Source organism: Cygnus atratus, chromosome 5 (assembly GCF_013377495.2).
Source record: "Cygnus atratus isolate AKBS03 ecotype Queensland, Australia chromosome 5, CAtr_DNAZoo_HiC_assembly, whole genome shotgun sequence".
NCBI lineage: Eukaryota > Metazoa > Chordata > Aves > Anseriformes > Anatidae > Cygnus > Cygnus atratus.
The window spans coordinates 7552774-7579561 of NC_066366.1; the positions used below are offsets into that span (position 1 = coordinate 7552774).

The 26788-nt window shown below is 35.0% G+C and overlaps 1 long non-coding RNA gene across 1 annotated transcript in view; it reads left to right on the forward strand.

Moving 5' to 3' along the window:
* LOC118249743 (uncharacterized) overlaps positions 1 to 25140 on the forward strand; it is a 93081-nt gene extending 67941 nt beyond the window's left edge. The window contains exon 4 of the long non-coding RNA XR_004779197.2: positions 24996 to 25140. This is a non-coding gene — a long non-coding RNA (uncharacterized LOC118249743). The remainder of the gene's footprint in view (positions 1 to 24995) is intronic.
* The last annotated feature ends 1648 nt before the right edge of the window (positions 25141 to 26788 follow it).

Genomic DNA, 26788 nt, shown 5'->3' on the forward strand with positions numbered 1-26788 from the left:
TATTTTACCAAATTAAAGTATTCCATTAAATTGTTACCTTTGATCATTGGGATATCCACTTTAGATACGGATACAGATATCATTTTTGACTAATGGTTGACCAATAAACTAAAACAATTTAAGATCAGATTCATACAGCAAGGTTGGCACTACAGTGCCTGAAAGAGTGTTAGGTGCCCATTACAGTCTGACAAAATCAAATGAAGAGAACAGGAGTACTTTACTGATTTTGTTAGGTTTGGTTTGACTTTGAGAACAGCTGAAAGGCATACTTGGAACTTGCTGACTTTTTTTTTTCCAGCTTAGCCTGTACTTAGTTCTTCTAGTATCTGAACAGTTTTACTGCCATAATAAATCTTTTTTTTTTTTTTGAATACTATGTAACATCACACCTTATGGTTTCTTTGCTCTTCCACAGAAAGAAAGTGGCTGAAATATCCATGTTTCAGATATTCATTGTTTCCTATAGCTAACTATAGTAGTGAGTAGCTAGGGCAAGTTCCTGCAAAATGCCACAGAAGGCATGAGGGTTTAGCATATCAGGCAAGAATGATGGAAGGGCAGGAAGAAGCTTCAGCTTTTCACTGTGCCTAAGAAGATGTCAAAGACATTCAGTAACGTTACTAACATTTCCCAAAAACTTTCTTCACTCTTTCCAGCTTCTGTATTGACCCTGGCTCACTTGATGCTCTTAGCATGTTGTTCAGAGGAGGAAAAAAAAAAAAAAAAGGCTGTATCTTCAGAACACCATGCACAGACAGCCTGAACTGGTCTTGGCTTAAAATACTCTCAACAAAACTGTTGTCACTCTTCTGTTCATGTTACACAACTAATAGGAACTTACAGAATTCATTGTGAACACTCAGTAAATCAATTGGCAATGTCTTAACACTTCCAGGAATGCTTAGTTCTAAACCCAGGATTTTTCCTTTTCATAATACCATATTCTGCTCTATAATAAACTGTTGTACTTTCCAACTTTGCTTGGAGGGGGAAAACAGAAACATATTTCTTTGCAAGAAGAAAAAAGTTCTTGTAGATAACTTTGGAAAACAAGTATAGCTCCACTGTAGTTTAGTGAAGGCTTGCATTCAATGTTAAAAAATCTGTAAAATGAGGAAAACCTCTTGATTGCTGACCATGATGTCCTATCCTGGTTATAATTGGGAGTGAAATATAATTTGGTGTTCCTCAAAACTAAAATTAAGTATTTTTTTTTCATATGCTGGATGCAAGAAACATAAATGAGAGTAAGTTATGCTTCCTGTTAAAGCTAACATAGAAACAATTAGCTTAGAGGACTAGACCTTGCAGATGTTGCCAGCTAAATATCTCGTTATTTAGCTTGCCGTAGTTCACTGTGTGCTTGTGAAGTGCTAACTACATAGCAGTACAGATTGGGAACTGCACTTATACTTCCTTATGTGGATGTTTCTCAACTAAAATCAATCCGTGATCGCACTTTGTCTTCATGAACATTCAGAATTAAAAGCTTTCTGGAGCTAAAATACTTGCACATCAATGTAAACATGTGGCTAACACATGAACACATATGTAACCTTAACATGAGTTAATAATCAAGACAATAAGCCTTGAACTTGCATTGTGCAAGGCTATGCTATGAAAACATTTGATTCTCTGCCACTGTTCCCAATGCCCTGTGATCTACCAAGAGAAGAATCAGGGCACGTGTTTCCTCAGTAATTGCACTGTTTCTGAATGCTTATTGTAAGCAGGGCTGGATGTTCTGCTGGAAACTAAATGGGAAGTCTAGGCTTGAATTTTTTTATGCCTCTATTGGAAATTGTGAGATTTTTGAGGCAGCTCTTGATATTTTGGATATTCCAAATACCTAAAAATTATGCTAACGGATAGTAACTGTCAACAGGTAGCTTTAGCAAGCAGAAACCTTTTCTTCCACTTTTTATCTCTGAACCATGTAAGTCTTCAGAAGGCTTGATGTTGCTTTTTATTGATCACTTCAAGCAACTTTTCTGATATTTAATTTATAGGTTTGTACTATCTTGAGGTACTTATGTTTGGATATCCTGCTATATGCGTAATGCGAAAATATATTTGAGCATAAGAAATTCAGATTGAATCAGATTTTCCACACATGCATCAGTACTATGCTTACTAACTTATTCGTAGATCACAGTAGAACTCTGCTGTTGACTTTATTCAAGCTCTATTCCTGCTCATAATAATATTTACCTGAAATGTCATGTATGTGATCATGTTCAATCAAAACTATACTTCTACCGTATTTCACTTTTCCTATAGTCTCGTATGTTGTAATAACCAGTTTAACAAGTGTTTTTTCAGTGCTTTCTGAGAAGGATTTTTTTGCTTCCTCCATACAAATTAAGAACACTCACTTCCTTACAGGTTCCATGGAAGGATTATTCATGTGATCAACAGCTCACAGGGTCAATCATTTAATTTAAAAAAAAAAATAAAAAAATCGGGCAAAGTGTGGTTACATTGGAAACTTTGTTGCAAAGTGAGATGGATATCCTTTTTGGTAGAATTTTGATCACTAATTTATTGCTGCTTTTGACCTCATTAGTCTCAGGTTTATGGTTCCTTCTTATTACACTGTAAATTGGATGCGAGGTAAAAAGTTTGTTTCATTGTGCATTCCCCTTGAGTATGTAGTAAATACTTGTCTAACCATTTCCACAGTGTTGACACATCTGACTATCTTAAATCGCCATTGAATCAAGCATTGTGTATGTGCAGACTGGCTCTTAATTAAATCACATATGACCAAATCATACTGTAGGTAAAGAAGCGTATTCCTCAGTCGTTTTTATTAAAAAAAAAAAAAAACAAACTTCTGAAGAGCACAACACACATTCTTGACATAAGCGCTATGCAGCATAATCTACTTTAATCCTTCTGTGTTTGCACCCACAGGTTAGATTATTCTTAAGTGCTGCTCCTTACTCCTGTGGAATGCCAAGCTGTTATGTCATATGTCTACAGGGAATATAGGTCCTGGTGTGTAGACTAAGGCTGTTGAACTCTGATTTGCATACAGTGCACTGTCCTTCATATGACATTGATGCATGGTTATAGCTGCATACATACAGCAATAATAAATACGGAACAGTTCACTCTATCCTGCTGTTGTAGGTGAGTTGTGAACACCCAAATGTCACCTAATAATATGCTACCAAACCTTTTTTTTCTGTTTGTATAGCAAGTTTCATACTGTTTTATCTTTGCCTTTTCTGTTTTTCAAGAGGTGGCATTATTCCATTGATAAAATTGTGTATTGATTGTACATTTTGATTTCTTGGTAATGGCTTCTGGTTCTATTTTCATAGATTAAAGTTAAAAAATTCAACTTTGATCATATAGCTAAAAGAATGTAGATTTTTGATTAAAAACATTTTTATCTAATTTTAATTGTTCCCTGATGCTGTAATAGGAAAACAGAGATGTGCAAAGGTAACTTAAATCAGTGGGAATGAACAAATATTTATTTCACATAACTTAGAAGAATCATTAGGATATAGAGCTCTCTGTATTTGGATCATTGTAGCAGTGACATAGTCATATTTGACTCAATTTGTTTTAAGCTGTCTGAAGGGCCTTTGCATCTATTTTTTTCAGAGCTCATCTTCACAGTTGTTCTACAAAAGACAGGAAACATCAGGCTGTTTTTTATATTTCCCTTCATCTTTGAATTGTGTCTATCTATTTCTCTGCATCTGGATAGCAAATTGTTTTGGGTGTAAGGGAGGAAATAAACTAAGAGGTATTGAACAATACCTAATGTCTTCTGTGAAATTTGACAGAACTTTTAACAGATTTAGTGGTGCTGGAAGGAACTAGTGTGGGCCCTCTGTCCATAAGCATCAACCATTTGCCTCAGGTTTGGCAGCTGGTGTGAACTTCCCACTGTTCTTCAGAGATTCCTTGTTTCATTGTACAGCATCTTGATGCGTAGTTGTAACATTTCAGAGGGCAATATCAAGAGTCTGTTCTTTAACTTCAGAGAAGCCAATGATCAAGCACTAAGTCTTTTGGAAAGGTTTCCTTAGGAAAAAAGACACTTTTAATGTCATCTCTGTGATTATGTTCATCATTGATTTTACTGATTTCTTTGATTTTACATCTGTTGCTATTTTTATCCTATTGTAAGGAACTGTAAAAATGTATTCTCTTGATACTCAAAAATCAGTGAGAGATGTCTTCCAATTAACATTCAGCTCATCAGCTCACTGATCTCTATTTTTTTCAGCTGTAAGTCATAAAGTGCAAATTGTTACTTCTGTTAAGACCTGTTTGCTGTGATCCAAGCCTGTTATTCGTATCTTCATTGTCCTTTAATCCTATACGGGTTAAAGGATGGGATGAAAGGGAAGTTCTTTTCACTGTGCCAGGCATCAAGAATTTCTGTCCTCGTTACTTCAGTGTATTGAAGGAATTTACTCCTTAAGTTCATTTTGGACTATTCTTACAATCATTTTATGGTGCTGTCCACCAACATAGGTTGCAAAAAAAGAAAAAAAAAAAATCAACTTTCCAACATAGGTTGCAAAAACAGGCAGAAAGATCCTTTTTATCAAAACCAAATTTGCTGTGAGGGAAAGATCTTTCCCTTTTAGGAGGTGGCATGGGCAATGCTTCTTCTGGAGGTATTCCCTTGGCTTATCTTTTTTCATCTGCAGAAGGTCCTGGGTAGGAATAGACTTAAGGGTGAACACTCCTGTTGCTTTTCACACAGAGTCCTTTTGAGCTCTATGAGATGTGCTAGACTGGAGAATGAAATACATGTGAGGAACTAGTATGATTATGATTATCTTTTGTAATGTGCTGTAAAATAAAATTGCCCTTGCTGCCCTCACTGGGTCCAGACATCTGAAATGTTGTATTTCCCATTTTGGTGCCTTTTCATAAAAAAAAAAAAAAAAGTGGGGGGGAGTGTGTGAAGAGAATGAGCATTGCAGTTAAGGAAGTTATGTACACAATGGTAATCAACATGACATACTACAGACTACCTGGAATTTGTCTCGTGGATGGCCTTTATCTATAGGATACGTAAAAATACTGAGGGTGTCAGCATTTATATGCCGATAAATAAACCTCATAGAGAAAGCTCTGAATTTTGTGTTGGCCTTGCATTACTTCAGCTCTTGTGCTGAAAACACCATTTTGAAGTTTTTTTCATAAGAAAGAAATAGTTGCTTTGAGCATAAGATATGAAGCAAAGAGGTTAAAACTTGCAAAATATCTGATGGATTGAAGGAATGTTAGGCTTTACGTGAGATAATTTAGGAAAATTTTGTTCAAGACTATGAACTGCAACAGACTACCTGGTTCATAAACAAGAAGCCCCTTTGTATTTGGAATTTTTCATATAGCATAGTACTTCACAGGTGAACTAAATGGTCAGATTTTAATGCCACCTTTTGCATTCAATAGCGATAGTTGTCATATCCCTCTGTATTCTTCATAGGCAAAAAGTGTCAGAAATGTTGAGAGCTTAGACATGGCCATGTCTAGCGAGCACTATGGCATGGAGGATCTTTAGAGCAAAGGAGTCAATGCTGATGGTCCTACATGCATTATAGATGCAATTTCACAGGATTTACTTGATTAGCTCAAGTGTAGTCTGTGGACTGAATGCCTGTTCATGGTTGGAGCCTGTTAGATGTGTTACTGCAATGCAACTTTTTGCTTAGCTTCATATGAATGGAATCAAATTCATTTATTCCAAGACTGTGGTGTGAAAGAAAGTGTGCAAGTGGGGAAATCTGGGAGGTCTCCCTCAGAGGTGATTCTCTAGCTCTAAGTTAAAATGCTAATGTAGATGCATGTAATGGTTCTTGAGAGTTGATTGTGGTGTTACTTTGCATATTTAACTTGCTTTTTTCAGGTCTATAGAAATAACAAAGACTCATGGGAAGTACTTTATCAATGAAAAATGACTGGAAAATTATTCTGAGAATCAGTCCAGAGCTACGATAAAGAGCAAGGAAATGACCAATTTTATTTCAACTATTAAGTTTTTTAGAATTAAATATTTTAAGTTTTCATTCAGAAAAGTTGGGCTTTTACAGCTTTGATTGCTGACCACTGACATTACCACCAGGGATCAATACATAGGAATACATACGGCCTTTCATGCATCAGTCATAACAATATCCCTTGTACAATTGGACATTTGCCAGGTAAGTGACTCACTGTACTCAGACAACTGAGATAGTCATGACACTGATGCACAGGAATAATTCTCAGAGGTGATAGTAGCATTCAAGCCTTGGTACAAGCTTATGATGGCATTTCTAGTGTGTAGGTAGTTAACAAACATAATGGGCTTAGCTTCTATCAACATGATTTTGAGTGAGAAAGCAGCTGACTTATCACCTGGCATGCGGTCTTAGCTCATTCCTTACATCACCAGCATATTTTTAGGTGAAAATAACATATGTAAAATTTCTTTATTCTCTTCTTTATCTAACCAGACGGTCATATGTTCATCCAGACAAAATTCAGTGATATATTTTGAAAACAATTGCATTTTCTTTTTTGCCCCTTCTAGCAAAAGGTGAACAAATGATTTTTTACAAAGGTGACAAACGATTTATGCTTTCACTATAACTATAGTATTTTCTTTCAGCTTAATGGGAAAGTGAAGTTACTGGGGAGTTCTGAGAGTACTTGCCATTCTGTAGTTGAACTCTCTTCATGTAGATTTTCTGAAGCTACAAATTGGTTGTCAAAAAAAGTCTCCAAGTTGGTCAGATTCCAGTTTCTGTTCAGTTCTCTGTATTTTCCACAAGCACATATCTTTCCTCAATATGCAGTTCATTATTGTATCAGTAAAATAGTCTGGCTCCTGAGAATCTACTACTAATCTGTTCTATGCTTAAGTACAATTACTTAAAATAAAAATAAATATTGATTTAATGGATCCATTAAGGAATTAAAATTTGAATCAAATTGCTCTAGAGTCATTGAAACACCATCATCACTAAGGGCTAGCTAATGCTCATTCTTATATGTTAAAAATTCATCCCCTTCGAAAGCAGCTGTAGAAGTTGGCTCTATTCCTGGAGTTCTTTATTGAAAATCTCTTCGAGCTAGTGATATATACATATATATATATATACATATATATATATACATATATATATATATACACACACACACACACTTTTTTTCTGAGGGAGTTTTTTTCCTGCGACAATAACTTCTGGCAAACTATAAAAGAAAGTCCAAAAATTTTTTTAAAGTGCATTTGAGGCTATACCAAAGTTCCAACATAAACTAGTTTTCAATGCTATTTTAATCAGTTATTCTTTCTTTGTTTTATTCACTTTTCCAGCATCAGATATCTTTTGGGTGTCTATAGAACTATTTATTCTTGCCAGGTCAAAATACTGATTTCTTAATCCGTCTGACAAAATGCCAGATAACCTGAAAATTACATGACATATGGAGACTTCCTGCTTCAAATATCATGAATAAAATATACTCAATGAGATCTGTCAGGAGCAAAGAAGTCTAATAAATAATACTGTAAGATATTTTAAAGCAGTGTCTTTCTGAACTCAACAAATACACAGTAATGTTGAAAAACATGTAGATGCTGCTTCTTGAAAACTGTTAAGTTTTGTTCTCTTCATTCCTTCCCCAATGGGGCTTTTTCTTTCATTCATCTCATCCTTTCGTTTTTGTTTATGGCAGAACAATTGTTTTACCCCAGAGATCCATGGACAGAGAAATACAGTATTTTTGTTGAATAGTAAATTAGCATTTCTCATAATTATTATACTATACAAAGGTTCTTCTGTTTCATTACTTCTGTAGTTTTGTTTTTTTTTCTCTAAGTTATTAGGGTTAACCATTGAGAGCTTCTTAACTGTGCTATTGTGTTCAAAGTTTACATAAGAACCTGTCTGAGGTGAAATAATTCCATCCACAAATTGTCTTATTTGTGAATAGGCTAATCTAAGAATTGCTTGAGGGCATTATTTTGTGAAAATACATGTCTGTCATAAATTCAACTTGTCTAATCCCAATGTGTGTTTTTTTTTCTATCAATGTTTCACCATTGTTCCATTTCTGCTACCACTTTTCAATTCTACTTTTCCCTGTGATATCTTACTAAGATATTAACTAGAGGAATTCTTAAGAACTTTGCCACTGTTAATATCAGATCTGCTCTATCAATACTGGAAGCAGTGGAAATCTATTCTTGCAAGCCATTACTGTCAGGCTTGTTTTAAGTAGATCTGTTCAAAGTAATGTTGCGTGACACACAACATGATACACTAGATGGCTACCGCTATTGATTGCCAACAGCAGCTGGGTTCACTAGGGCTAGGGACAATGATGTTAAGGTCTGCTCACTTAGGCAAACCTGTTTTGCACTGAAAGAAACCCACCAAGAGCTCTCAGATGATTATCACATCTCAGTTGAAGGGCAGTGACAAATAGCTTAGAGTAATTTAAGATTTAATAGTCTATCTTTTTGGATAGAGAGTGTGACTACCTCCACACAGCCTGCCTATGAGTGAAATTGTTAAGGTATGTATATGAATAAAGATACCTTTCAGATGAACACATTGAGATGCTTTAAGATACCATTCATCATTGTCAAATGCTCATTTCAGAGACCAGAAAACCAGGAAAGGTGGCTGTACTGAGGATTTTGCCCAATGATTCCTGCATAATTCTCAACACCTACTTAAAGTACAGTCTTAGAAAGGTGACAGTCACTTTACAGTTTTTGTGCAGTAAAGAATCTGTCATATTACTACACACTTTAAAAAAAAAAAAGCTGTTTTGTATTTCAAATTATGCCTGATTTGTTCTACTTTTGTCTGCTAGATTAAATGTTTTTTTATAAAGAGAGTCAATGCACCACTCAATGTCAATGAAACCCACATTCATTGTAGGTGAATGATCCCAGGTTTTACTGTAGGGGTCTCTGGGGATGGAACCCCTTTTTTCTCTTGTTAAAACAGGGATTGCTACCTATAAGACCTTTTGTTCATGGAATCTGTGAGTTGATTAAAGTTCAAACAAAATATTATTTATTTATTTCTTCCACACATAAAAGGCACATAAAACAAGCTGTAAAAATAAAAAAAGGACCCCTATGATCTTATTTACACTTTGATCTTTTCTTGATGGTTTCTCGAGGTTCATGTCAGGTTCTTTGCTATTCTGTGTGTACCATGCTCTATCCCTGTAAATTTCCTTACTGGAGTGTTTGCTTTTATTGACATATCCTTGATTTTCCCTCACTGTTTGTGCAAACTCTGTCCTTTTTTAATGCTTAGCATCTTCAATCCTAGTTTCACAATGGAAAAAATAGGTTTTGTTTAGCAAGGAGGGAAGGTATTTATCAATCTCATACCTTCTCCCATGCAATTGGACAACTGTTGTTCTCCTCCCATATTGGAAAATCTTATTTCTCACTGTTCTTTGCATCTCTTCAGGCATAATGTTCAGTAATATAATTAATTGGATGTGCCTTTATAAGTTTAAGCAGCCTGCCTGTCATTCCTGTCCTCTTCAAGCACAGGTCTCAATGCCAATATTGGTAAACCACCTGCTAGAGGTGAGTGATTTCATTCCCAGCTCAGTCAAGATGCACAGGCGTTGCAGGCCTCAGCACCAGTGCTGTCTGATATTCTTCCAAAATTCCAGAGAGGTTGGTAAGAACTTTGGTCTCTGTTATTGCTTAGATATGATGTTCAGGATATTCATAGTCCCAGTCTTTAGACCCACGGCCATCAATAGATGTTTGCCATTTCAAATGTTAGCAAAAGCACTTCTAATTGCAATGATGATTATTAGGATGTGGAAGACGTCAAGCTCTTCTGGCGAATTTTTCTTAGATGTATGAGTTTCCATTTTTTAGCATGGAGTATTCCTATAGCTTCTGAATTTCTTGCTTGTTTCCTGACTTCAGTTTAACCCAAATAAAACTACCTGATTTTCCCTTTATCCTTATCTTTATGAATTATTCTTTCAAAATCTTGACATGAGGAGATATTTTTGTCTCTTCTGTAGTCTCTTAAATTGGTTGGCTTCTGTAAGTGTGGCTATCTCCATGTCAACATGTGTCATGGGATGTGTAAAAGCCTGTTGGGGGGGGGGGGGCATCATAGTGTCTAGATGGGGGGGGCTAAATGGTGTCAGATAACTTCAGCTGGTGTAAATAGGAAGGATTAGGCATGGATGTGTCAAAGGCAAAAGATTTTTGATAATGAGGTGCATTGGCAACCTTGATCGTAGCCTCTATTTAATGTTTGTATGCATATTTCATTATTCCAATATTTTTGAATAGAAATTGCATTTTTTTCACTGAAATTCATGCTAGAATTCTCTTTAATTAAGAGATAGGAGTCTGGGTTAAAGAGACAGATGTCGGGGTTACAATATCTGCTAATAGCATTTAAGTACCTAATATAAGCTAGTTGTCAAAATTGTTTATATTGTCAAAGGAGAGCTAAGTAACTATGTGAAAAGTCTTGTTTAATACTAAAACCAATGTGAATTGCCCTATGTAAGTACTTATCCCATCCCATAGACTATAAAAAATATCCTAAACAACTAGTTTAGACTAAATGACTTTAAGATTTTAAATCTCATTTAATCTAAATAAAGGAAAAACTCCCCTTAAACCAGGGGCTGAAATAATTTAAATGTTGGTAACCAGTACAGCTGTAATATCTGCATTTCTTCTGCAGCTCGACAGAAGAAAATGAACTATCCATAGTTTTTTTTTACCTTTTTTTATATAGCTGATGTAAGGAAATTTACAAGCTTACCAAAATTCAAAATTTATGAAAAATCAGATTTCAGATCTTAATAAAATGCATTTTTTCATATTGCTACAGACTGAATAAGCATGTAAAATTCAGTGAGCAATAAATATAATTTCAACTATTAGGGTATTGTCTTACTCTTTCTGTGAGTAATTGTTAGATACTTCAAAGATTGATTTTAACTGATTAATATTCGTTAATTCACAGGTATCGGAATACTATGGGAATTGGTGTAACAGTCTGGGAAACATTTGGTGCCTAGTGCTCACTCTCCACTGAGAGTGAATTGAGTATTTAGGTTAATCCTTATTAACCATAGCCATTCTAGAACTGGAATATTTAAAAAATAAAATCTTGGTCTCAAATCAGAAGCTTAATATAAACAATTTATCATTGCAGAGAACTTTTACCTATTGCTCTGCCTAGCACTCCTTCCCCTTGGCTAGCATGTGATTCTAATGAGATTCTGATAGGTGAGATTGGAAGGCAATTTAACGAGGAGGTCATTCAGTTACACTCATGGGTGAAGACACGAAGGGTTTGAGAACAAATACATGAGACTGTGCAGAAGGAGAGATGAGAGCTTGCACCAGAGCTAACTGAAGAATACCAAGATCTCTAACCATGCTTCAAGCGTTAGTAGTGTTCACAGAGAAATTGCTTTTTAGTCCAAAGGAGGTGGCAAAAGGAAGAGGAGCTAAGATTGAGAACAGTCTTCACTGTGATGAAACAGCAAACTGAGCGTCACTACTACATGCCCAAGAACTGGATGCAGCATATGTCTGGAGGCTGCCTGATGGAAGGGTGAAATCCTGGAAATGAAATACCTTCTGCAATGACGTTACCAGTCAGCTTCTGAAAGAAACGATGCAGTATGGCACGCCTCACGTTCACAGGCATCTCATCAGGCTGCTCTGCTGAGGGCAAGTTGAGATGCAGGCAGAAATTGTTAAATGAGGCTTGCGATATTATTGTCAAAGTATTGATCATGTATGGCTTGGCAAGAAGGGAGAGGAGCTCTCCTGCTAAAAGTTGCCCGAACACGGAAAGACCAGCAGCAAACCAGTTCTTCCTGCATGGGCCCGACGAGCACGGGCTTTGCAGAGGGCTGCTGCGGTCCGCGGGGGCTGAGCGCTCGCCCGGTGCCGCTGCCACATCTGCCTGCGCTCCCTGTGCCAAGGGGTCAGAGCTCAATCATAATCCTGTTGCCCCCCCTGCTGGTTAAAAGCCTGTGCTCATTTTGTTACGTTACACCGAGATAAACATTGCAGTCATTTCACACTTCCTTTAACATTCAATATGAATTTAATTATCATTTGTTTGGACTTCGTTTGTTACGAAGGAAAACAGTTTATCGTAGATGCTTGCCTTGTTAGTTTATTCTTTTCTCGTTATTGCTTATGTGATCCACCAAAGACTCCAATGTTTAACATGCTCCAAACCATCAGGCCTCAGTCTTCCTTCTCAGCTTTTTGATGAGAAAGGTCAAAAAATTAAAAACTCACTTTTATTGAAGAATGAGGAAAAAAATTGGGTTTCTTATGGTGGAGTTCACAGGTAGCAGCCAAGCGTTTGTGACTGTGACTGTCAGCAATATCTTCGTTGTCAAACTAACATGAGAGGAAGTTTGATAACTTCCAGGTAAAAGCCCTTTGATTTTTATTTTAAATTCCAATAAAATTTTAGAGGTCTTGTTTGAGGCAGTATTGTTTGTGGAATATGACATCTATGTCTCTACTTTCTGTCTTAATGCCTTGTCATAGTTCTTGATGTCTGCCTGTCAGCACAGCAAGAGGGATTTTTTCATGTCTGAGTAGTCACCTTAATGATAGCAGATGGAAACACCACAGGGGGTCCAAGCCCATCACACTGTCATTGTCACAGACTGCCCTGACCTGTTTCCACTCCTCTATTTTTTTGTCCCTTTTTAAAGGAGAAATGGATGGTAATTGAAAAGGATCTTAAGCAAGACTTATGAAGCTGCAGACAACATGATTCCCTGCTATCTCTCTCTGTTTTCACAAATAAAGTCTTAACCTCTTAAGCACCAATAGCAGTAGAAAGAAAGCTAAATTGGTAAAGCTTTATAAAGATTGGCCTACAAAAGCTTTTTCTTTTTCCCTCCTCAGGATGCATCTAAGCTGTTACACCCTCACCGTGGTTGGTGGGTGCTTTATTTTTTTTAGATTTATCATTTCCAGCACAGAATTACCCATTTCCTCATGAGAAATGGCTGTGCTGTTTATTCATTGCCATGCTATCTGTTGTGATCATGTTGAAGTATCAGGAAATTATGCATATAATGACAGGAAACTTCTGGATTTGTCTCTCAAACAAGAAGTGAAGACTGAGTTAAATTCATTGTGGTTTTTTTTTTTTTTTTGCATTAACATTTTAAGACTTTTTAATGAAGATACTCAAAGCTATGTTAAATTCTTAAAATATAGAATGGAAACATGTTTAGGATGCAGAAGAAACAGAACCAAGTTATTCATTTTGTAGATTTTTTTTTTTAATGAAAATGGCACACTAAGAATTAAAGGGTTTGGGGAACTAAAAGGTGAGATCAGATGCTTGCTGTTTTTTTCAGAATCACCTTGAAATGTTTACATCTGTTAAAATATTTTAAGTGACTATGCACTTTTGAAAAAGCTACTAGACACCTGCCTAAATCCTTAAGCCATGAGTTAACTTGAAAAATCTAGCTGTGATCTGGATGTTTGATTGCACCAGTGATCAAGCTAATTGATTCAGAAAACGCCTGCTGCTGAATCTATATTCTAGGTATATTCAGAATTGATTAAAAATAAGAAAATAAGTAAAATAATTTTAAAGTGGCTAATCTTCCAGTCATTATTCAGAAAAGATTTTAACTGAAACACATTATTCCATTTGTTTTACTCATACCTTTATTACTTTATATATGCCCAATTTGACCATATTTCTTACATCAGAGAATGATTGTTTTTGTCATTCTTATAACCGGTTTTAAACTAATAGGACATACTCATTTGTAATTTAATGAAAAAGGGAAGGTGGGCTACTGCATAATTATTAATAATGAATAGCTGTTGCAGTCAGATTTCAAAAGCAGTTCTACTCTTTTTTCCTGACAACCAATGGATTTCCTTAGAAGAGCAGTAGTATTGTGCCAATACCATTTTATTTCACAGTGTGACTGATGTGTCTCTTTTACAATGTCACAAAGTTGTATTCCAGTCAATTACAGAATTCTTATTAAAAAGTCAAACAGACAACTAATATTGGGTGATGTTAATTAAAGAGTATTATTAAAGAGTTAATTAAAAGTAGCTTGTTTGTTTTTGAAGTTGAGCTGCCTGCTCAGTACCCCTGCAGTTTTAAAATAAAAATAAAAAATAAGCAAACTGCTAACCTTGATTTCTGATTATCTGCCTCAAAGACCCAAACTGACAACATGAAAATAAGTCTGTGTATTAGAAACTCATTATGCACAAAATGCTGTTAAATGGAAAATGTTGGAGGAAAAGACATACAAAATCATATTTTCTCTAGTTTATCTGAAAAATGTGATTTGTATCCAAAAATAATCATATGAATTTTCAAGACAAGTCTCTTACAATATCCTGTGTTTAAAAGAGAATATTTTGTTCCCAATTTCATTTTCTAACAGATTGAATGCTCTCAGATATATAGCTGTATAATAGATCATCTACTAGTAACTCATCTTCAGTGGATATTTCAGCATTGTAGTTTAGTTAAATAATATTTAAGCATGCCTAATTTCTTCATATTTTGTCTAAACACTTTTTATAATGGCTAGAATTGCAGGGCAGTAAAGATGATCGTGTATTTCTAATATCTTTTTTTCCAAACTTTTCCCAAACAGTTCTTGTTTATGTCACTAGAAAAGCTAGCACTAAAAGTATAATTCAGTGTGATTGGTGTCTATGACCTATAGGTTAATAAAGAGAAAAAGCTGGCTGCGGAGAGAATTAGTGTCTGAGGTGGAAGTACCTGAACTAATACCAGCAAGTGGCTGTGAGATTGTTAACTTTCTGTCCGACATATAAAAGTGAAATATAGGTGTTAGCATTTCCTCTCTTAATTCATTCTGCAGGACTTTCATTGTTACACTCTGTATATATAATCTCATTACTGTTTTTTCACAGCTGTTTGATTTAACTCAAAGGTCAGCCTCCATGTTATTTCTGTTTGCAGATCTCCTTTATATTGTGTTCTGAGGTTGACCTTTGACAGAATGTCTGCAGCTGAAAGCAGTGGTATCACAGTTTATTTATAAAACTTTTCTGGATCCTAATGTTTATCTGCTGATTGGATGTGACAAGTGTGTTAACTCCTGCTTTGTCAAAGTTCTCTGAAATAATAAAATAATCAGGCTTAGAGAGAAAGTGTAGGGAGGAAAGACTTAAAGGAAATCGAAAGACTAAAAAGCTAGCCTTGCAAATCAACCTAGAAGTGTGCTGCTTGATAACAATATAACATTATCATTAGTTCTTCATAGTTTGAACAGGTATACAAATCCTTTAATATATTTCTTTGTTCTTATATAACAGGATGTGCCCTAAAATAAATCATATTATCTCCATTCTTGTCCACAAAAATATAATAGGCTATATCAATTCTGGAAAATGAAAATAAAAATGAAGGGCGCTTGTTTTGGTATCTGTTAAAACATACCTTAATAATAGCTGACATGAAAAATCGAAGCTGCTTGTGTTTCTTAGTGCTTTATGTGCACTTTTGTCCCGTGGATAACCTTGATCCCGTAAGTGCTTGCATATTCAAGTTCAGTTCTGAGTAGTGTACATGAAACGTATGAGTGCCTTCCTTCAACGTAAGGAGGTTGCTTATGTGCTCAAAGCAGGCATAAGTGTATGTGCTTGCAGATTTAGATTCTATATTTTCATTATTGCATGTGAGTGTTAATTCTGAAATACTGGCCTGGAAAGTCAGTGATCCACAACAATAATAGTGTAATTTCTTACAGGCTTTTAATTGCTCTTGCTCACTGGCTTACTTTCTGGAGAATAGTTGAGGTTTCCACAATCAAATTCTTTGCAATGGTTTCTATACAATTATTTAATGCAATGTTTGTGTGCATCTGTAACTAGTTACAACTTTTGCTTATACATCTCTTTCCCCCTGCTGTCCTTCATCTCTTCCATGCTTAATTTTGCTGAGATGACCAAGTAAAGCTTCACTGTGAATGCACAGCTTTTCCTGTGGGCTGGCTCATGTACGAGTACTGAATCCAAGTTGATTCTGTGAAGAAAACCTCAGAAATGTATCTGTCAAGATAAACTTGATTTCTGTTTTTGTATTCATATAGGATAATGCTATCTTTTCATAGGGAGAAAGTAGAAACTTCGGAAAATGGAACATACACTATTTGATATCTGTTACAAATACTAGGGGAAAGCCTCCCCTCATTGGAGTTCACAGCAAAATTCCAAGCCTGCAGGTAAACCTTGCATTCCCCTGGAGATATGTTGTTAGAAAACTGGCTCACCATCATTCTCTCTTCTTCTCTAAGGCTTGCAATTTAGAGGATGTTAGAATTGTGTCTGAGAGAGAAAATGTCTGGAACATTTCTCTGCTCTTATAATCCCTGCAGTCATTATCACTGTGATTGTTTGGAACAGTCTGAGGACTGTTTTATGCTACACTTGGAGTCAGAGCAAAAACAGAATTAGATTATCTTTGTTTTTCTTCTTTTTTCTGCTTTAACTGGAACATTTTGATTTTATGATTTGAGTTTACTTTGGCTTTGTGCTGAATAAGCTACCTTAATAAAAGACCTATAAATGTGTACTATTTGTACACTTACTCTGTCTTCTAAATAGCAAGATGAGACCCCAATGGAATTCTTATAAGAAAACACTCGTTAAAGAAAATATATCCTTTCCAAAGTTCTTAAAAAGAATCTGTTTGTCATTGTTTACTCTTAGCTGGGGAAGCTTGTACAGGACTCCCAGAAAATGCCAAGTGTACAGATTAATATGCACTTCACAGCTTGACTAGGATTGACGTGAATAGCTGTTTTATACAATAGAAAGTCAGTATATTCATTTTTATTGCAGTGCAATGAAAATGATGTTACTTAAGAGTTATTTTGCTTTGTATCTTTCTCATTTCCTGGTTTTTGTGACTTGCATTTTCTTTGTACTAGTCTGTGAACCAGTAAGATGCTGTTACTGTTTCATTAATTTTGGGAATGTACTGTAAATTTGTATTGTCCAACAATTAAACATTTTTATGGTATTTCATTTCATAAAAGATTTTGAAATGAATGCAAGTCAAGCATCTGTAGCAAAATACATATATGCTTCTCTGCTAGGAGTATGTCTTTGTATTTTATAGAACATAATATTTTAGAATGTTATTCTAATACCTTTTTATTTTTTTTTTACATAAAGTGCCTCAATACAGAAGCAATTAACTTATTTCAAGTGCATTAATAACTGAATATTTAGGTATTTAGGTGCAGATGAGTTTGATTACTCATGTAAAATCGAGGCAGTTTATCCCAAAGAATGAAGTACTGAATTAGGACTGATAACCCATACGGTATAAAATAGTTACATACATTGAGTTATCTAGATTCCCTTTATGGTTAATTGAGGTGAATACACATTTGTGAAGAGCTACTCATTTCATCTTAAAGTACATTTCTACGTAGGTTTGTTGAATTGCACTTTACTGGTGCTTATGCTTCATTGACTGTAGACCCCAACTATCTCAGATATAGATATCTCAGGCGAACTGAGATGAACCTCACTCTCCCGGCTGTTCCTGTTCCTCAGTCATGGACAACCAGTTCTGACCTTCATTTTGCGTCTGACTTATCTTTACAGGAATTTAAATATTTTTGATTAAAGAGTCTTTACGCAGACAGTTTGCCACTATGATCACTGCAATGCAAACTCTAACAGCTTTGGATAAATTCCTGGTCTGACTCTGTTAGTGTGTAAAACTCAGCAGACACCACTGGAATAGTTAGTTCCCTTGCTTGCCAGGATGAAAGAAGGATGCATACAGAAGAAGCTGAGAAGTGATTAGCACTTCTCTGACTTGAAGTTTTACACAACTGCATTTGGGCAACAGAATAGTAATATACTTAACATTTTTTTATAATAGTAAAGTTAAACGATTTTTATTCACCATGCGTTGTTATTTATATTTTATCAGCTCACAGTCATCCAACATCTCAAAGCCACATTATCAAGAACATATGAAGATTGCTAGAGCCAATATATTGTAAGAATGACAGGGATAGTTAATACAAGCTTTTAAAAAAAATAAACTGTGCTGATTATATATATTGGCTTTCGTATTAGAAAGCAGGATGAAATAATCCAACAGTTGTGTATCTGGAATGAACACTATTATAAATTATAGTATGATATCTTCAAAAGGCAGTTTTTAAAGCTAAATTCAGAGTAAAGGTGCCAGATATATTTTTATTTTCAAAATCTTGGAGTTCAGTGAGTTAAGGAAAATGCTAAGAGGATTACACTAAGAGACAAAAGGCTCTGATGCATGTTCTGGATGTATATACTTTTAAAATGTCTTCAGGTTTAGGTATTAGAGCTGAGCCCCTGGCTGTTACTCTTAATCTTTTATTGCCAAGTAAAACCTTTCCAGCAGAGTGGAATTCAGGATGTATAATCCTTGCGCATAAGCTTGGGATTGCAGCTAACCATGGCAATTACAACCTGTTGTTCTTTTATTGGTGTTGAGAAAGATCAGCTGTAAACCAGCAAGCTGGGATAGATGACTAATCAAGTGATATCAATCTCAGCACTTCATCAGCTATTGTTTTTTTTGGGGGGGCAGGGTGGTGGGATTTTGGTAAATAAGTTTTGCCCTTGTAGAGTTCAAAATATTTTTACTATTTTTGTACTATTTTTACTGGGTTTTAGAAGTTATTCTGTACACTTTGGGGTTCTTTTGCAGAAAGTGGAACAATTTAAATGTATCTGTAAAGTTTGCTGTTTTCTTTCATTCAAATGGAAATTTTCAGTATTCTATGGATATTTCAGGTCCAATTTTCCATTGTGCTGCTACATGTTATGTATAAGCACCAGCCAAGGCATTTTGAATAAAAGAGAGCATAACAGATGGAGACCCATTTATGAACTGAACAATTATGAACATGCTAAGTAGACCTTTAGCCCATTATTAAAATGCTTTGTTGAACTGTAGTTATCAAAATGAATGTTTGTCAATACCAAAAAAAATTATAAGAGGAAGAAACTCATACTACTTACATTATTGATTAGACTACACAGGCATTCTTTATTGAAATTTTTTCCCCTAATATTTTTAATATTTCAAACTTTCACTTAGGTAACTAATTAACAAAACCTTTTTTATTCTTATTTACTTTTTTTTTTTAATGTAGGCTTTTGTTAGATACATTAGTCTCTTGTTTCCATTTCTAGGTTTTATACTTTAATTGAAGGTCAGTCTGATGTTTTCTTATATGCGTTTAAGGGAAACTGTTTAATGGTTAGTGCAATGAAAGTACCCTGTCTGAAATGTATGTGATAGAAGTTTTGTGTGGCACAATAAAACAGTCAATGTAATTTTTTACTGCTTTGCAAAGTGGCAACTTTGTTTGCAGCTCTACGTGATCTAGCTCAGTTGGTTCCTAACTCTCCAGCTGACTGTCATGGGCTGCTAGCCTTGAAGAAACTGTAAAACTGAAAAAGTTGAAGTCTCAAAAAGGAAGTTGTTGCCGCTGTTGTTTGTTGTAGGTACTGTTCTGGTTGTGCATTTTTTAAACATTTGAAGTTGGCTAAGAGAAGCATGCTTCTGACTCTTTAAGCACTGTCACAACAGTATTGTCTGTATTCCTGGGAGTTGGTCTGTGATCAACCACTAAATGAAGTATTGAAAGGTTAAAGCCTTTAACTGACTTATTGGATCATACTGCTATGATTCGCAGGAATTTCGTTGTGGAAATAAGCCAATACAACTCTTCTGCATAAAACAGAAAGATAGCTTTGCATGGTAAGTCCAAAGTGCATTTTGTATTAATTGATATACTTTGACTTCATTAATAGGGCAAAATTGTAAGTAAAATAACATTAATTTTGATATGTTTAGGTTGATCCAAAGTATTTTGTGTGTTTGCTACTGAGAAAATGAGGATGGCACTTCCTATGGAAAACACCATCCAAAGCTATCAGTACCACTGATGTTATGGCCTCTGGCTAATCTATGACTGATCACTAGATATTGTGCCCATAGGCTGTGATACTACCTTCTGTAACAGTGTGAAAAATCAGCCATGGACATAAAACATATGGGTATCTGAACTGAGCTTTGCAGACAATTTTGTGTAAGGTACAAGTTTCATATTTTTAGGATGATGTTATAAAAGCTTAAATTTCATCAGTTTTGGAAGGTCTGTCTTAGTTATTTTTGGTTTGGTGTTCTCAAGAAACCAAGTCCATCTCAGTGTCCATATTCCTGTGTTTTCAGAAATACTGATTAATTCCATAAGATGACACAGTGAAACATCTGTTATAATTGCTTCTTTGTGCAAAAGTGTATACTTTTAATGAAGAATTACCACTTCTGAAAAGGACTGATCTTCCTTGCATCACAAGATCATGGGAGCTGTAACGTTTCTGCTCCCAACAAGTGTGGAGGAAGAAATGAGGAGAAGGGCAGTTCTCCTGATGTTTCTGTTAGATGTGCGCTGTAGAAGGTATGAAGAAGGTATGAAAGTGCCCATGAAGGACAACACAGGGAACTTATTCTTCTTTCACTGTTTGCGTTCTCCCTATGTTTCAAATATTTGCCTTATGAAAAGAGCAGTGGCTTCAGTAATTCAGAGTTGAAAAGGCTATAGATTCATTTGAATTTCAAATGGGATTGAATTTTATAAAGTGAGAATCAGTACCCTGCAGAAACAATAACTTCTTGGGCTAAAACATGAATGATATATTATTATATATTCCTTTGTTTAATTGCTAGGAGAAAATCTTTTTTTTTATTTTATTATTTTGTTAGTGTAGCCACAGTACCAAGTCACCATGAAAAAAAAAATCTTAAAATGCTTTTATTTTTTCCATTTACATAACAATATTGCACAGAACTCTGAACCAGTGAAACATTCATGAAGTTAGAGTGCAGGGGAAGCTGGCTTTTGTGGTGGTGGTTTTTTTTCTTCCAGTTCTCTGATAAAGTGGTAAAGAAAGCTTTACTGTGCTTGGAGGGAATTATAGTGTCTTAGCCTTGTGGTTGTGAAAGCATAAGCTGATGACAGAAAGTAGTTATAGGAAATGTAAAGACATAACTAAGAACTTTTAACTAACTGTACTTTGAAAAAGGCATGGTTGAAATAATACTAGAAGTTAATATAATCATTACCGTGACAGTCAATGTTCTTATAAATATCCTGTAAATTCCTGTAAAGAGTAGAACAATAAGTGAATATAAAATAATTCTCCTCAAAAAGCAGAAGTAACCTACCTGTGTATATTTGAAAGTGTTACCACTCCTATCTTATTTTAAACTCCATTCATTTAAAATAAACCTTTCCAACTATTCAGATATTCTGAGAAATTACTGAGGTTGGTAAGTATGGTTAGAGAGTGCATAAGTCAGTGCAAATTTGATTTGATTCTAAACTTTTATTCAAACAATCTCTTGGTCAAATTAATGACTTTTTTATTAGATTTCATTACTATTTTTTTGTCCATGTGATTCAGCCCCAGACTGAAATGCCAGAATGAAAGACAATGGTCATAAATTGAATGAGAGGAGGTATAATGGTAGAAGAGGGGGGAAATAAAATTCCTTTAAGCATGATTAAGTATTGAAACAAAATGCCAAAACACGTTGTGGAATCTCCATCCTTGGAGGTTTCCAAGACCTTAATGGATAAAACCATAAAGAACTAGGTTTGAATTAGTGTTGACCCAGCTCTGAACAGGATGTTGGAGTAGATACGCTTACAAGATCCCTTCCAACATGAATGCTTCTGTGACTTACTCTTTTGCTTTGTTTTGGTCACCAAAGCCTAACAAAAGCGTTTTCTTAATGAATTTTCATTTTTTTAAAATTTATTTTTTAAATAGTGGATTTGTTTTTACCTTCTGTTTTACCGTGGCCTTTCTGCTGCAGCAAGGCAACTAGGAGTAAACCAGCTCCTTGTGATATATGGTATATGTTTAATGACTGGACTGCCTTGGTAGTCAAGAATTATCCCTGTTTTTCTGTTCTCTTAACTGACAGCAGAGGGAGCATATTCAAATGAGAGTTGATATTCAAATTTTGGATGGAAGGATAGAGACAGGGTCTTCGATACAGTTGTTGGCTAGCCCAGAGCAATGATTTTATTCTTTGTCAGGGATTCTGTTGGAGGCAATGGAGACTGTAGGAAAACTGTTACTACTGTTGTCCTATTTTAACTCATCCTCACTGACAACATGGAATAATCTGATGCCATGAAAAGCAAATGCTAAGCTTTCCAAATTTATTCCTAAAGAAAAAGAGAAAACTGCTTTTTGTCACTTTTCCATGCACTTTAATGGAAACAAGTATATTTAACTTTTTAAAGTTTTTGAAATGTATTAGAAAATGTATATGTGAATATCAGAACAGCTTGGATTAAATAAATTAGAATATATATTTTAAGTATTTCTGTGATGAAAAATATATGATTTTCAGTATAATATTAAAATAGTTTTGTAATGTGCTTTTTAAAGCATATTACATATCAGATACTAATAAACCCTTTCTTAGTCTACAGTCACATGCCAAAGACCTATTATTGATATTCTGAATACTAATTGCTTCCACCACATTATCTTTGTTGTGAAGCTTCACCTCTTGATGAATGTAACCAGTCGCTGAATGCCAAATCAGCTCTATCAAGTTCAAGTCAAAGGTCTGGCAACAGCAGAGCCTTTCTACGCTCAAGTACATTAGCGTGTTGCCAACTTTATTGCTAAATTTGAACTACTTGTACTGTGCAGATTTATCTGAAAGGAGATGGTGATACTGTAAGTAGCACATCATTCAGTCAGCAGAATGAGTATTTACCCAATTAGCTGTTTTAGCCTGGGATAATATTACACTATTATTTGGAGCTTTGATTTCTGTCAAGAATTACAGGACAAATTAAATAGCTCATTCTGGCTGTTTATATTTTAAATAAGTTGAGTATAAATGTATTTTTCAGAGTGTAGTTGAATTTATAGACTTAGTTAATTCTGCTATTCATAGATCAGTTTTCTTTCTAATATACCTAAATGGAAACTTCCTTTTTCATCCCACATAACTGGGAACAGCTATTGCTGAAATCTGTGTCTTATCTAAATGTATTACCTTTTATTTTATTTTATTTATGGTATATGGGAGAGATTGACAGTACACTTAAAAAATGTTTTTGATTAATCCTTTAAAATCTGGATGTTAGACTTTTGACTTAAGCTAAATCTCTTCTCTAGTTTACTGCAAAGAAATCAGTGTGTCCTGAAGTGTTTAATTCTACTATGTGGCAAAAAGGAATTGAACATATTTTAATTGTCCATTTATCATATTATAAATTTGAGTAAGAATGTAGCTTCTAATGCAGCTGTTGTTATGATTCCAGGATGCAGGATAAACAGTGTAATGCCTCAACTCATTATACAGCTATGTTACCTTTATCATATCTGAGTGTGGACCACTGGTCTTCGTACAGTGGAAGTACTAATCTTTGTGGTTTAAAGCATTTCTTTTTTTGTTTGTTCAAGTCAAGTACATATCTTCCTTTGCATCTAAATTCTGTCTTGAGGTTCACCTAATATTTGCATTTAAAAAAAAAAAAAAAAAAGTTGTGAAAAAGCAATCTATATATGAAGCACATAACCAGAAACCATGGCTGAAGTAAGAATGGGGAGGTCTGAAAACTGCTTTGAATCTACCTAAAAATACATTTATATGGGAATTTTGTTAGACTGGAATTTTTGTATGCTTTCTTGTATTTCTGCTGTAGTCAAGGCAGCAATTTTCTCATGGTGTTTCAATTTCTGGCTTCAGACAGCAGATGAAAATGCAAAGCCTGTGACATTTCAGATACAGAACTTCTGAAATTTTTCAGTCCAGTTTTTGGATATGCTGCTGAATCATTTATTTTCATACTTAATTGAAATGAATAATGTTTTAATTATGTTCTACAGTACACAGGATAAACGACAATTATTGTTTATTTTGCCATTCTGTAGCATAATGTTGTCTGAAACATTTCCAGTAAGTAAACTATGCTCATATAGCAGGTTCTTAGAAATGATAAGCCATCTTTGCAGACTGATATTTTTACAAAGATATCTTAATCAGTTATTCAGAAGTATTATATGGTTGTGCAGAAAGATGGACAAGCAGAAAATATTCATAGAAATATATATGGGAAACCTATCAATGTTCTAAGACAGTGCAATATGATCTAAGAAGCTTTCAGTGGCATTTTCTATTACAGCTTTTTAAATAAGGCTGAAATTTGCAAAGGTGAAATGCTGACAATGTCCTTTATTTTATGATACCCAGTATAGTAAAATGTTGGAAATAAAGTACTTTCACAATACTACTGAAATGTATCCATTGCAATTTTAAAGTGGAGCGTAATGAAAAAAAATATTTTGAGCCATTGATTTCTAGCAAAGCTTTAAGTGATCTTCTGTAGTGAATGCACACATTAGAAGCAAAGGCTGTCCAAATGGGACTTTCGGTATGTTTAACCAGCATTGTTTCAGACTTGGAGTAAAACTTTACTTTGGCTCAAAGCTATAGATTTGTTGCAATCTTTGCAGTTCACTGAACTTTTTTTGGTGCATACATATTTCAAGTAAACTCCATAGTTATAAGTATAACAAGTGACACGTTATGGACCCTAAATCGTTGCACTGTGAAATATGCACAGAAAAAGGACAAATGAAGATATCAAGGGTCTGTTCCATTTTGCACTGAACTGTAAAATGCCACCCTTGTTGTACAGAAGATCACTGGTTCTGAGCAGGGCTCATTGACTGCTAAGTTGTGGATAGTGTTTCACTTTCTGCAACTGTTAATATCCTGGGTTATCCAGGCATAATGACCTCTCTATTTGTGACACATTGTTGAATTTTCTGGTTCTTTTAACTTATTCAAACCTTTTTTTTTTTTTTTTTTTTTTTTTTCTTTCCTCTCCATTCATAGGAACGCTGGAATGATTCTGAATTGAGTTGTGGTACAGAGCTGCTGAGCTGCTGGTCAGTCATTTACAGTTGGAATCAGTGGTGGCACATCTGTAGATGAACATAAATGAAAGTACATAGAAAAGGTACTCTACATCTTCACTAGGTTTTCTGTAGGTAAGATTACATAGGAATTTTGAGCAATAGTGGAAAATTTGCAATATTGTTTGGTTTTGGTAGTTGTTAAATCTGATAAAATAAGTAGTCTGTTTTATAATAACCTATATTATGTTATAGTTGACATTTGATGTTCAACTTATGACTAGAAGTAAATTCCAATTTTATAGCTAGTCACCAAATTGCAATTGAATCATAATAACTTATATGTTAAATATTTTAAATGGTCTTGAAGTTTAAAATAAAATAAAATTGCATATAGTATACAGCATTTGGTTTCTGGGCCTGAATTTTTCCTCTAACCTTGTAAGGATCTGAATTTAGTGAAAGTGTGCCATTGGGATGTTAAGATATTTGAAAGCATCCAGAGGAGGGCAATAAAACTGGTAATAGGGCTGGAAGGCATGTCCTGTGAGGAGAGGCTGAGGACACTTGGGTTGCTGAGTCTGGGGAAGAGGAGGCTGAGACAACCTCATTGCTCTCTGTAACTTCCTCAGGTGGGGAAGTGGAGAGCAAAGCGCTGGTCTCTTTCACTGCTAACCCATGTTATTTAGCTTAGTTTCAACTTTGCTGTCTGCTTCTGTTTTATGCTGTTTTCTGTGACTCACTCCATAATAAGATCCGTAAATCTTACTAAACCTCACTGACATGATAGAAAAAATATTTGCTAATTTCAGAGGACTTTAAAACGCAGGCCCAGAAAAGCAAATAATATGATGGATCTAATCTTCAGTACTGCATCCTTTTCTCATGACATCAATCCATGTTATTGTCTATCATTGAAATGCAAAATTAGGTTGAATGTAGTGGCTGCATTCCTTCAGGGAAATACAAGAATGTAAATGATATACTGATAATCTATAACAATGTAAAGAATGTAACAAATATAAGCAGTATGAGGAGTATACCATAACTAGCAGTGGAACAAAGAAAATTTTGAGGTGTTTGGCCTTTTTCCACTTCGACTGTCTAAAGACAGCAGATATCAGGTTATAGATTCTTGATGAAATATGAACCATATTTCATAAGGGAATCAGTGATATGTAACGTTGAGTCAAGCCAACATATTTAGAAAACTGGGGAAAAGACTACCAGAGCTCAAGCAGACATCTGGAGAGGTGGCAAAGCTGCGAACTTGAAAACTTTTGGCAGCACTTAATGAGCTTATTATTAGACTATTTTAAATGCTACCAGATTAATGCCCCGAGGCTGATTCTGTGTTTGCTCTCACTCTTTCCATATCATGTTAATATCATAGAGGTAGGAAGTTACAAGCATACAGAAGCAGTACATTAGAAGTAGCAGTTCACAAACTTTTTTTGGAGGATACACTGGAGGATAAAGACTGCGCTGATTCACTGCCAAGTATGTAGTACCAAGCATGTAGTGAAGGAAACATCTGCAGGCCCACTGGAGCTCCAGGTTTGATTACTATTTCTGGAGCCAGCTGTGACTTTCACCAGATTTTAAAATGATCCCTGGGTGGGTCTACAAATAATGGAGAGAAGAGCAAACCACATCCAGTGTTGTCACTTAATTAAGTGGACGAATCAAAGAGTAAAAAATGCAGGTTCTTTCTAGACTAGATATATGAAATACATGATAAAAGATGCAACTACTTGCCCGAGTTGTTTTTAA